This window comes from Callospermophilus lateralis, chromosome 2 (genome assembly GCF_048772815.1).
Source record: "Callospermophilus lateralis isolate mCalLat2 chromosome 2, mCalLat2.hap1, whole genome shotgun sequence".
Taxonomy (NCBI): domain Eukaryota; kingdom Metazoa; phylum Chordata; class Mammalia; order Rodentia; family Sciuridae; genus Callospermophilus; species Callospermophilus lateralis.
Window position 1 is genome coordinate 102,699,342 of NC_135306.1, and position 14,433 is coordinate 102,713,774.

The following is a 14,433-nucleotide window of genomic DNA, read 5'->3' on the forward strand; positions in this document are numbered from 1 at the left end:
CTGAGGGGTTTTTTTAAAAAAGGAAATAGATCAAATGAGAAAGCAAGTGGCATTTTATTTCTTACCACCAGGTGGCAGACTTTGCCCCATTGATGAGAATTATCCCTAGACTTGAAGCCTGGCCTAAACTATACTTTTTCAAATCAGAGCCAGAGCAAAAGGGCTGATTCCCTAGTTAGCTGAATTGGGAATTGAGGCAATGAAAGCAATTGTTGAAAATATCTTTGTAACTGCTGCCAAGGTACTTACATGATCTGTTGAGTTTCCTCATCAGTGAGAAAAAAAACATGGAAACTTTCTAGTTTTTCCTTCTGAAAAGGGATATGCTCCTGTAAACTAAGAAAATGGGTTACTTAGCTAAGAAAAATGTAAGGAATTTTACTTGCAAACTAGAAATTTCTGGTGCCACATAAACACATAATAGCCCTGAAGGACATGAACAATAAGCCCCAGTGAACTTCCCTTATCTACAACTGTTCCTCTACATGCCCTAGTGCCTCGCCCCAAAGGAGCCCTCCAAAAGTAACTGACCAACTGGCCCTGCTAAAACACTGTAAAACCCAGACCCTCATTGTGGCCCACCGCCATTTTCCCCTAAAAAATGTGCCCTTCTGAAGACTACCACTAAATAGGGAAGAGAGGTGGGAGGGAACAAGAGGGAGAAGGGGAGTTGCATGGAAGATGGAAGGAGAACCTCATTGTTATACAGAATACATGTATGATGTTGTGATGAGAAAAAGAAAAAAAATAGTGTGTCACATTAGATTGGATAGAGAGAAAGGATGGGAGAGGAGGGGAGGAATGGGGGGATAGGAAGAGCAGCAGAATAGAATAGACATTATGATTGATGTATGTACATTCCATGTATGTATTATATGTCAAAATACATTCTGCTGTCATGTATGACTAATAAAAATAAATCATAGGGTAAAAAAGTAATATTCAAAAATAAATAAAAATATAGACACACACAAAAAAATGTGCCCTTCTGTTGCTTAAGAAAGCATCACTGGTCCATTGAGTTCAGCCTTCATTTTCTTTTTCTCTTAATATTCTCTTTTATATGCTTTCGAGCCCTACACAAATTTATAAGCACAGGGCTTAGGTTCCTTTGCTTCCAGCCCTTGAATGGCAGACACCCTCTTTATTTCCAATCACAAGTTCTTTGTTTTACTGCCTATATTGAAATTTCCTCAAAGAAAGCTTTATTCTAACTCTAGAATCCACTCAAGGGCTTTCTTACTAAATTCTTATTTTCTGCTTGATGAACATGTAGATGATCTCCTCTACCCCCTAAATTATCTTGAACCTCAGATGACCCTAAGTATAGAATGAACACCTAAATCATATAATAACTATAGCAAGAGCTATACATATACACAGCAAGAAAATAAATCTTTTGCAGGAGGATTCAGTGAATTTTTGGGAGAAGAACAGGTGGAGATTTCTGTTTTACACACCTTTCTCAACTCAAGTGTGTATTACAACAAATACTGGGAATACAGTAGTATCTACCACAATGACAAGGTGAGAGCAGATCTAGACATAGAAAACCAATTGTCTATTTTGACATCAGGTCCTTCAGCATAGGTGAGGCATTCCCCTTTTAACCCCGAGAAGTAATTTTTTCTCTCAACTGATCAGCTTTAGGTCTCATCCCTCATTTTCGGGTTGTCAGATCTCAGATACAGACTAAAAATCAGACCAAGTAAAACTTCCATCCCAGAGTGCTTCTCTCTTTGGGCAATTGACTTTCACTGCAGCTGCTCCCTTGAACACCTTAAATATTTATACATATGCTAACTGAGCATATGAGAAACAGTATAATAAGATTGAAATAGTACTTATTTGGATATTTTTCTATGTGAGCTGTTAACAGAGTCAGTTTAAATGTATTTATGGCATGCCTTCAGGCTACGTAGTTTGGCACTTCACCCTTCATTGAAAATCCATTAAAATAATTACCAGGTCATGCTTGGAAACTTTTTTTTGCAAAGGAATTTTCTTTAGTTGCTGGTTTGGCAGGAAATAATATGAGATGCAAAACTAAGAGTGACATTTAAACTCAGAAGCCCTTATGTAAACTACCATATACTGCAAATAATATGTGAATTTATTCGTATCTGTGTCTGACTATGTGAATTTAAAGGCTAGAGACCTAATGGTATTAATGTATAAATAAGAGAAGAAGAGTTTTAAAAGTTGGTGAATAATCTTCTACTAATGCTCCAAAGTTAAACACTTACCTAAAAGGTTGTGCCCTGGTTATAGGCCATTAATGACCATCATTAAATTAAACCATGTTCACATTTATAACAGTTATAGAATGCCATACTCTCTTGTCTGTCATACCAGGAAACTAGGCTAAAAAAAGTCCACATTTTTTGATTAATGTGAAAACAGACTCATTCAAACCAACATTTGGTCTTTGAAATTGATTTACAAACATAAGGAGATTTCATAAGTTTGTTGATTGTTTTTTCCCACTGCTAACTTTAACAACCTTTATTAGCATATGTATATAAACACAGTTGGTTGTATCTTCTTTCAAACATTTATTTACTAGGAATTTTATTACCTACTGAAGGCACAAGGATAGAAATTGTCCCCCATTTCTTGAATGCCTTGCCTGTTATGGGGTCTTCTTAAGGATTCCCAGTTGTAGTGGAATCTCCACCATTTCTATCCTTGTCCCATGCTTCTAGTCCCAAATCTTCCCTGTCCAATCCAAGCCCCTCTATTGTGTTTCCTATTTTCTTTTACTTATTTATTTATTTATCTATCTATCTTTTGTTTTGGTACTAGAGATTGAATCCAGGGGTGTTTTTCCCTCTGAGCTACAACCTTAGACCTTTTTATTTATTATTTTGGGACAGAATATCACTAAATTGCTTGAGGCTGTGGCTAAATTGTTGAGGTTGGTCTGGAACTTGCTGTCCTCCTGCCTCAGCCCCCCTAAATGTGTGTGGTGGGGTATGCCTATAATACCAGTGGCTCCGGAGGCTGAGGCAAGAGGATTGCAAATTTAAAGCCAGCCTCAGCAATTTAGCAAGTTCCTTTGTAACTTAGGAAGACCCTGTCTCTAAATAAATAAATAAATAAATAAAGATATATAAAGAGAGGTGGCACAGTGGTTAAGTGCCCTGGGTTCAATCCCTACCCCGCCCCCCCCCCCCCGAAAAAAAAGAAAAGAAAAGATATCTAGATAGATAAGATTACAGGCTTGTGCCACCACACTTGATTTGTATTCCCTATTTTCTTAGGGAAGGAGGAGAGAGAAAGAGCTGGGCAGACAGGCTTATTCTGCATTAAAAGAAGAATACAAGTCAGGTAGGTATGTTGCCTCCCTCTGATAATTCCAGCTGCTCAGGAGACTGAGGCAAAGAAAATCACAAGTTCAAAGCCAGCCTCAGCAACACTGCAAGACTATTATCTTAAAAAAATAAAATAGGTGTACATTTTCTGTCAACAACAGTACTGCAGTGACTGACCTGAGGAGAATTGAATAAGTTTGACCCCAGATAGTTGTCTGGAGTCAAAGCTGAGTTCCATCACTTACTAATGATATGATTTATGGCAACAAGTTACCCTCTCTGAGATAAGCCTAACCTCACTTGTAAAGTGAAGCTTAAGTAAAACAAGGCTTGTAAGATGCCCTGAGTCTGCCTAGCACAAAGCATCAGTAAATGGAAACTTTTAGTAGCCACTAGCTTCAAAACTCTTCTGTGAGAATAGGAGCCTACTTTATCTCTGCTACTTTCAAGTCTTTACCTGTGACCAAGAAAATATGTATGTATATCTTTAGCAAAGAAGGAAATGCAAACCAAAACTAAGTTGATTTCATCTCACTCCAGTTAGAATGGCAATCATCAAGAATGCAAATAATAATAAATGCTAGCAAGGATGCAGGGGAAAAGGAACACTTATATACTGTGGGTGGAAATTTAAATTAGTAAAACCACTATGGATATTAGTATGGAGTTTCCTCAAAAGAATAGGAATGGTGGGCTGGGGTTGTGGTTTAGCAGTAGAGCACTTGCCAGGCACGTGCAAGACCTGGGTTCGATCCTCAGCACCACATAAAAATAAATAAGTGAAATAAAGGTATTGTGTCCAACTACAAATAAATAATAAATATTTAAAAAAAAAAGAATAGGAATGGAACCACCACATGCCCCAGCTATAATACTAGTTGGTATTTATCCTAAATATTTAAAGTCAGCATAATGTAGTGATACATGCATACCTATATTTTTAACAACATAATTCATAATAGCCAAGTCATGGAATCAACTTAGGTGTCTGACATCAGATGAATGGAAAAGAAAATGTGGTATATATACACAATGGAGTTTTTCTAAACCATAAAGAAGAATGAAATTATGTCATTTTCAGTAAAGTGGATAGAACCACAGAATATCATGTTAAGTGAAATAAGCCAGACTCAGAGTGTCAAAGGTTATGTTTTTTCCCTCATATATGGAAGCTAGAAAGAAAAACAGGGAGAAAAAAAGGATCTCATAAAAATAGAAAAGAGGAGCTGGGGATGTAGCTCAGCTGGTAGAGTGCTTGCCCTGCAGGTACAAAGCCCTGGGTTCAATCCCCAGCATTGCAAAAAAAAAAAAAAAATAGGGAAGGATACTAATCAAGTAGATGAAGGGGACTAACAGGAAGGAGGAGTGGAAGAAAAGGGGAAGTACTGGGAATTAGATTGACCAAATTATGTTATATGCAGGTATGAATATATCACAATAAGTCCAACTATTATGTTAATTATAATGCATCAATGAATTTTTATTTTTTGGGGTACCAGGGATTGAATTCAGGGACACTCAACCACTGAACCGCATCCCCAGCCCTACTTTGAATTTTATTTAGAGACAGGATCTCACTGACTTGCTTAGTGCATTGCTGTTGCCAAGGCTGGCTTTGAACTCATGATCCTCCTGCCTCAGCCTCCCAAGCTGTTGGGATTACAGGTGAGCACCACTGCGCCTGGCACATCAATAAATTTTTTAAAAACAAATTATAAGATCACTTTGTGCCTGATAAGTATATACAATTACAAATTGTCAATTTCCAATAAAATTTTAAAAATAAATGTGTAATGTGAAATATGTATTTGGCCTCCCTTTTCCTGACATGAAGTTCTTAAAATCCTTGGAATTTCTGGGGGTGATCTGTGTCCTTTGGCTGTTTTTTTTTAGAGAGAGAATTTTAATATTTATTTATTTATTTTTAGTTTTCGGCGGACACAACATCTTTGTTTGTATGTGGAGCGCGCTACCGCTTGAGCCACATCCCCAGCCCCGATCAGTGTCCTTTGTATACTAATGAGATGACTGTGTCTGGAGGCCCTAGGTAGCCTGTAGATGGAGGTTGTTCACTGAAAAGATCTAAGTATGATTAGAGGATTGGGACTTTCAGTCCCACATTCTAACTTCTGGAAAAAAGAGAGGGGCTAAAGGTTCACCATTAGCCAATGATGTAATCCATCATATCTACTTAATGAAGCTTCTAGAGTTTGGGAACTCCTGGCAAACTGTACATATGAAGGCTAGGGCCCCAGAGACAGCATGCAAGCTTCATGCCCCTCCCACATGCCTTGCTCTGTGCATTTACCTGGGGAAGAGGATCACATGTAGGGAAATAAAAGTGTGAGAAAAAGGAAGACGGCCACAAAGGGTGAGCATCTGGAGTTTAATCCCATTATGGAAGTCTGAAAGTAGTATAGAGTGTATCATAGAGTTATCTCACCTGAGGGAAAAAGTTGGGATATTTATGTACTAAACTCTCCATCTGTTATGTCTTTTTTTTTTTTTTTTTTGGTATGAGAGATTGAACGGAGGGGTACTTAACCACTGAGCCACATCCCCAGCCCTGTTGTCTTTTTAAGATGTGCTTTCTAACTTAGAGCATTAACTGTTGCAACTATGGTCTTGTAACAGAGCCTAGGGGTTTATATTGCAATCTCCATAATGGAGCTTGCAAAAGACATCACAAGGTATTCATATCTACAACAAATACCTCTGGGATCATGGTATACTGTCATGTGGCTCAAGCAGCAAAGCCACTTAAACTGCAGCCAGATTCTGCTGCAGAGTCAATGTTTGTTATGGGGCTTCTTCAAACTGGCAGTCTTCTAAGTCACCCAATGCATAGACAGGAGTAGTATATCTCAGTGTAGTATAAGATGGCTCCAAAATTCAAAGAGGCCTAGCAGTATCATACCTCTGGGTGGTAGCTGGAGCAAGATACAACTTGTCCTCAAATTCAGAGTGGATTGAGGGCATAATTCAGTAGTAGAGTAAGTACTTAGTATGTACATGATTCTAAGTTTGATCTCCAACTCCAGAAAAATAACAACTCAACTGGAACTTGGTGCATGCCTAAAATCCCAGCAATTCGAGAGGCTGAGACAAGATTACAAGTCCAGGGCCAGCCTCAGCAATTTATTGAGATCCTATCTCAAAATATAAAATAAAAAGGGCTGGTGACATAGCTCAATGGTAGAGCTTAGATTCAGTCTCCAGAACATTTATATTCAGTCTCCAGTACAGAAGGAAGGAAGGAAGGAAGGAAGGAAGGGAAGCAAAAAAAAAAAAAAAAAAAAAAAGGAACTTCATGATCATGCCAATTGAGGCTGTCCTGTTTGGGAAATTTGACTGTAATCTCTCTCCTGATTTCTTGGCAAGTCAGATCATAAGAAGTTACTTTATGGGGCTGGGGATATAGCTCAATTGGTAGAGTGCCCGCCTCACTTGCATAAGTCCCTGGGTTCAATCCCCAGCACCACAAAAAAAAAAAAAAAAAAAAAAAGAAGAAGTTACTTTACCAAGACCATTTGGTTTTTAGCTTGGCCTTTACCATGAGTGATGCCATTTTGGTTTTTAGCTTGGCCTGTTGGGACTGAATGCAGAAGCTTAATCCAAAACAATGACATCCTATAATTTTATTTACCACATATCTTTTCTTTCTTTTCTTTTTCTTTTTTTGCAACAAGATCTTTTTGTCTTGCCCAGTCTGTCCTTGAACCTACAATCTTCCTGCCTCACTTAGCCTCCACCGTGCCCAGCTGGCATCACCTTAAATAATCCAGGTTTTAATGAGGGTGTTTATATCCATGAACTTGATTTGATTTTATATTTATTTTTAAAACTATATTTTCCAAACCAGAAAATCTTGGGCTTTTGTACATTCTCTAAATTCTGCTTATAAGCTGAACAGTTCTTTCTTTTGCTCATCTCTTTTCCTGTGTGTTATCCTACATACTTAACAACATTTTGCTTGGAGATCTCCTTAATCAAAATTTTAAAACTTTGTTAGGTACATTTTCTAACTTTTGAGTTTCCACAGTCAATATCTTGCTCCTCATTCGTGCCTACACAACATGAGTCATCCTTGCTCCAACCTCAAGCACTGTGTTCTCACTGCCTTCCCAGCTCCAGCAGCTGTTGGCTCACCATGCCTCCAGCCTTCACTTGCCAACTCAGTGTCTCTCCATCTCTAACTACTTACTTGTCCAAGGGCAGAATTCCAAGACAGTGAGAAAGGAAGTCACCAGCTTCTTGAGTTTAGGCTCAAGAACAACATCACTTCAGCCACATTTTAAAGGTTAAAGCAAGTCCAAGGGCCATCCCAGATTCTAGGTGTGGAGAAATTCACTTAACCCTTTGTTAGATAGAACTTGACACAGGCAATGCCATTTTGAAATATATCCTCCATCTTAGAATAAGAATCACCTCATGGTCACTCTGACTCAGCCAGATCTTAAACCCAGACAATACCCCATCATTATGCAAAGAAACCCAACAAATATGTCATCATCATACAAAGGAAATTACTATCCTGGACTGGAATCCTGAAAACATCAGGTTTGACACAGAACATTGACCACCTGGAGTAAAAGAGGTAATAACAACCTCCTTGTGATGGCCTACTCGAAAAACTCTCGCCACTCCTCATGCCCCCATATCTACCCCAGGCTGTAAGCAGAAAACAGGTCTCAGTCTCCATTGGGCTCCACTCTGTAGGTTTGTCCCCAATAAACCTATTACTGTTGAATAAACCAGTGTTACTGTTGAGCCATCTTTCCTCTCTCTTTATTATCTTCATTCACTTCTTTCCTTATACTCTTAATGGAAGGAGTTGTAATATATTGTGACAGTGCTTTTCCAATTTACACCAGACATCTCTTCACCAACATGTGGATAAATCTGTTAAATCAATTCCTAAAAGTAAACTTTCTCCAATGCAACTAAGTATTACAATTTTGTGATTTTGTGAGATACTGCCACTCACTCTTCACAGAGGTTACATTATTGCAGGGATGACCAGCACCTCGACAGGGTAGGTTCCTGCTCAGGAGGTGTGAGCTGCCTGAGAAATAAAAGTCTGGGAAATAATGGGCTGGGATTGTGGCTCAGCGGTAGAGCGCTCCCTTGGCATGGGCGGCCCCGAGTTCGCTCACTTGGCACTGGCGGGCCCCGAGTTCGATCCTCAGCACCACATAATAATAAAAGGCATTGTGTTGTGTCCATGTAAAAAATGTAAAAAAAAAAAAAAAAAAGACTGAAATAATTAGCAAGAAATAGAGACAGAGATAGAAATCACATAAAAGGGGGAGCAATTCTGATAGGAGCAGGAATTTAACAATCAAAAAATGGCACCATTTTTTATTTAAGGGGGAGTACATCAAAGGCAGGGATAAGGTTTCAGCAGGAGGAGTCTTGCTTTGGTGCTTGCTTCTTGGTGTGGCAGGGGTCTTGCAATAAACAGGATGATCAGCATTTTGGCAAGCCACACCCATCTCTGAGAGGCTGTGAGGCTCCAGCGGGTCTCCCCATCTCGGATGCTGTGCTGAACTTCTGACGGAGCTAGGTAGGAAGTCATATGAATTGGGCATTCTCAAACCAGCAGGGTTGCTGCTGGGAGTTTCCCATACCAGACTTTGTTGCCTAATGGCTTCCATGTCGTTTTAGTTCAGGCACAGTTCACAGACTGGTCACTGATGACTTTGGGAATGTATCAAATATATGAGTATGCCAGATGAAGTTTCCCTGGGTCTTCTCACAACACTGTGTTATTCAAAAAATTTTCCTCTGCCAACCTGTAGGTGGCATCTTCTTGTAGTTTTGAGTGTGTGTTTTGTTTTGCTTTTTTTTTTTTTTTTTGGTGCCAGGAATTGAACCCAGGGGCACTTAACTACTGAGATACATCTTCAACTCTTTTTATGTTTTATTTTGACACAGGGTCTCACTAAATTATCTAAGTCCTTGCTAAGTTGCTGAGGCTGGCTTTGAACTTGCCATCCTCCTTCCTCAGCCTCCTGAGCTGCTAGGATTACAGGTGTATGCCACCAGGCCTAGCCATATTTTATTTAATCATGGGCTAATTGCAGCATTTTTGTTGTTGGAGTGTCCATTTGTGGTCCAGGTCCTGGGTGTCCTGAACAAAAATTTGAGCAAGACACACAGAAGTAACAGGCAAAGTACAGATGTATTGAAGGTGCAGGGGAAAACAGCACTCCATAGGTAGAGCACAGGTGTCCAAGGGAGAGAGACAGACTCAGTGGCTGGAAATTAGTGTTCTATATGCTAAGCTCAAAGGTATTCTCTTCTCTATATGGACTGGATTGAAGACTTTACCCATTTGCTCCCATTGATTACTTTACAATACTTGGTTAGAATAGTCTCCACATGCCCCCACCCCCAGTTGGTTACTTTAGAAAACCTAATTTGAATACTGCACACTTTACCCCCATTGGTCATTTTAAAATATCAAATCTGCTGGGCGCGGTGGTGTGTGCCTATAATCCCAGGAGGCTGAGACAGGAGGATTGTAAATTCAAAGCCAGCCTTAGCAAAATTGAGGCCCTAAGCAACTCAGTGAGACTCTGTCTCTAAATAAAGTACAAAATAGGGCTGGGGATGTGGCTCAGTGATTGAGTGCCCCTGAGTTCAATCCCCAGTACACTCCACCACCACCAAATATCAAACCTGTGGCAAGAATTGTCATGAAACTAAGTCCTCAGTGGCAGGAGTTGTCATGGTAATGGGACTTTTCGTAAACAGGGACATGACTTGTGTCTTTGTCTCATCTTCCAGCAGCATCTTTCTTATACACTGTCTCTTCCATCTTAGTGTCCCTGAATTCCTACCTAAATAGGGCTGGGGATGTGGCTCAGTGGTCGAGTGACTCTGAGTTCAATCCCCGGTACCCCCTCGCCCAAATTATACTAACAGGAACTTAGGCTGCTTTTGATAAAAGCAATGACTCTTCATTCAGACCTGCAGATGCCCAAGGGATAACCAAAGCCAAGATAAAACTTGGCATCTCTGACTTCGTTTTGTATCTGTCTCTTTTGTTACCTTAAACTTTGGATCACATCCCTGCTCAACTCTGCAAGTAGGCATGTTAATCATTTAAGAATATTCATCTAAAAACTAGTTAATACAAGGTTTATTATCCCTAAATTTACCTAACCCCCCTTCAAGACTGAGATAAGATTTGCAGGGACATTTGTCTGCTTTTATAGCATCAGACCCTTAGAGTGGTGCCTGGAAATCTCCAGTAATCCACCCTTTCTAGGAGCACAGGTCTGATAGGTAAATATCCTGAGCAACAAATGAAAATTGCCCCTTCAAGCAATAAGGACTTGTCCATACCAGAACTGAGAGAATGATCAACTAAGACTACAGTTGGGTCAAGTCCACTTCACTGTGAAGAATTACAGTTCTTCCTCCATTTAATTCTAAAGCCCTGAAGACAAGGCTGAGATGCTAGATCTCACTTTTCCTTCCCAATATGACCATTTTGATTAAAGTTATTCTCCTAATTTTCATAATCATCCTTTTTGTTTGGTTTTTGGGGTAAGTGGCCAGACCTGGTTTGTGGAAACTCCCGGAGTCGGGCCTGTGGCCTAGGACTCCCATAATACATATATATATTTCAATACCATTCTCGGACAGGGTGTCTTGAGTCTCTGACTAAAAGTTTCCTTAGATAACTCAGTTTTGGTTTCACTGAGGTCAATAATTCTCTCCTCCCTTGGGAATGACTGTCAGTATGAAGAGAACATGATGATTCTTAAATGAAATAAATAAACTATATCCAATATTACTACTTCTTTTTTTAAAAAAAAAAAAACTTAGTTGTAGATGAACACAATACCTTTATTTATTTATTTTTGTATTGGTGCTGGGGATTGAACCCAGGACCTTGTGCATGCTAAGCAAGCGCTCTACCCATTGAGCGATATCCCCAGTCAATTTCATTTATCTATTTTTATATGGTGCTAAGGATCAAACTCAGTGCCTTACACATGTCAGGCGAGAACTTTACCACTGAGCCACAGCCCTGGCCCCCAATATTACTTCTTATATGCAAAGTTCACTCACTTTAGATGACCTGGCTATACATTATAGGGTTCTCATATATCATCTTCGGGCTTTTTTTTTTTTTTTTTGTGGTGCTGGGGATTGAACCCAGGGCCTTGTGCATGTGAGGGAAGCACTCTGCCAACTGAGCTATATTCCCAGCCCCAATTTCATGTACTTTCTTTGGAGGGAGGAGGATACCGGGGAATAACTCAGGGGTACTGGACCACCGAGCCATATCCCCAGTCCTATATTGTATTTTATTTAGAGACAAGGTCTCACTGAGTTGCTTAGCACCTCACAGTTGCTGAGGCTGGCTTTGAACTCGCAATTCTCCTATTTCAGCCTCAGGAGCTGCTGAGATTAGAGTCATGTGCCACCATGCCTGGGTCCACGTACTTTGATGATTTATTCTTCAATACTAAGAATAGTGAAAAACCAGCCTCCACCTCAGAGCAAAGCCTGTCCAAGGAAGGGGCGTGACCTTTGTCCTTGGAAAGACCCACAGAGCACTCCTAGGCGCATACCCACCCTGCTGAGTTGTTTATCTACAAATAACAGGAGAAATCTGCTGTACCTGGTGTCTCTGACTCAGTCAGGCTAGGTGGGAACCCATAGCAATCCCCTAGCAGCCACCAATCAGCATGAGACAGGGAAATACCTGGGATGCCAGATGACCCTCCCAGTAGTTTATGGTGGTTGATAATATGTTGGGAAACCATGTAGTTTAGCACGTACATCCCTCGTGCCTAAACCAATCAGTTCAAACAAATCCCACTCTTGTACTGACCAATCACCCCTACCCAACTTGTTCCCGCCAGTGACTGTGCTAATCATGTTTTAGAGTTGTTTTATGATTTTTCCCACAGTGTGTGATGATTTGCTAAGAGATGCTATGATGTATGTGAAATCCCTGCCTTCACCAAAGAGTGTATAAAACTGCTGCAAACCCTGGGCTCGGGGCCTCTCAGCATCACCAGTTGCTGTGTGTGCGCACGGAGGACCGAGCTAGCTCGCAATAAACACCTCTTTGCTGCTTACATTGATCTCTGGTGGTCTTTTGGGGTTCCCAAACTCATAGAACCCAGGGATGCTCTACCATAGAGCTGCATCCCTAGCTTTAAAATTTTTTTTTTATTTTGACACAGGGTTTTCCTAAATTGCTCAGGCTGGCTTTGAACATGTGGTTCTCTTGCCTTAGCCTCCTAACTAACTAAGGATTACAGGTATGTCACACTCCACTACACCCAGCACTTTTGATAAATTCTAATTAATTTCTTAGGTATATTGTTTTTCCCCCTCAAAGGACTGGAGGCATGTACCTTCTAGGTTCCTTTTGCCCATGTTAATGTGGTGGTATACAATATCTTAGAAGGGCAGACTGTAATGTTTTTGTCTTTCTTCTTCCCTTCTTACTTTTTTGAGATTTCAAATAACTCAATAACCCCTTGTGCTCCCATCCACTTTGTTCACTGACTGCCCAGAGTCTTCTACTCATTTATGAAAGCTTAAGAAACCAGGAGATGGGTGAGCAAGAAATGAAAGATGGAGACCAGGCAGAGATACACATGAGAGTCTATTTGTTGGAGCTGACAAATAAAGACCATGTCTCCATAGATGGAGAGAGGCAATACAGGCTTGGGTTCCCACATCTTTCATGGGGCAGGTTCAGGGATCAGAGCCTGCAGGTCCTGATGCCAGCAGTTAAGGGTGAGGTTGGTATGAAGGAGTGGTGATACGCCCTGGGGTAAGAAAGAATGCAGGCAGTCAAAGGTTGGTTTGGTATGAGACAGTGGTGAGCCTTTCTCAGAAAGGCCCTTGGGCAGGAAATCAAAACTTTTTCTTAAAAATGGTGGCTGTTGGGCTGGGGATGTGGCTCAAGCGGTAGTGCGCTCGCCTGGCATGTGTGCGGCCCGGGTTCAATCCTCAGTACCACATACAAACAAAGATGTTGTGTCCGCTGAAAACTAAAAAATAAATATTAAAAATTCTCTATCTCTCTCGCTCTCTCTTTAAAAAAAAAAATGGTGGCTGTCACTTAAGATGGCCATCCAGATGTTAAGCAAGGACCTTACAATGTCTTTCATTGTTAACCCTCACTGGTTAGAGCACCACTCAAAATTTACCAGATTGCTATTTGTGCTCTGCTCTCAACTAGCTATCTGCATGAAACATAATAAATAAACCCTTAATGCTAGAATATTGATGTCTCATAAAGATTGATATATTTTTATAGTGCTAGAGATTGAACCTGAGCCCTTGGGCTTGCTAAGAATGTGCTCCATCACTGAGCAATACCCCCAGACCCTTATGTCTGATGAAGTCTTAGTGTGTTATCCCTTCCAGGTATAATTGATTTTGAAAAGAAATTTCAAATCATCCATGGGGATGGTTCTCTCAATACAGAATTTCAGGCCAGAGAGGAAGATATATTTGACAGTAGTCCTCATGAGGGAGTGAGCCTTGCAGCTATTTAGGGAAAGGGTATAGGCAGAGGGTTCAGGAAGAGCAAAGGCCTGAGGCAAATGTGTGCTTTAGATATTCAAGACAGCAACCAAGGAGGTCAGAGTGGCTACAGCAAGGGAGGTAGCAATAGGAGATGAGGTCAGAGAGATAACTAGATTAGTCCGTTTTGTTGAGAGCAGACTGGGGAGGGACAGAAGCAGTATAGCTACTTAGGAGGCTCTCAAAATAACCTAGGCAAGAGATAATGGTAATGTGGAACAGCAATGAAGGCTGTGAGAAGTCAAATTTTGAAGGCAAAGCCAATGGGATTTGCTGAGTTTGGTCATAAAGTGAGGAAGAATCAATGCCAGCTCTATGGTTGTTAGCCTGAGCAGCTGGATTAAAGGAGAAGACTGAAAGGAACAGGTGTGAAACAGAGGATCTATGACTGCTTTGTGCATATAGTCCAATAGGCTTTATTGGCAACAATAAAGTATGTGGTTTGGAGGTCAGGCTTTGAAAGCCAACAGCATATGGTGGTTAGTGAACTCCATGAAACTTCACACCAAGGAAATGCTGAAAAAAAGGAGAAGAGGTGTAAGGACTGAAT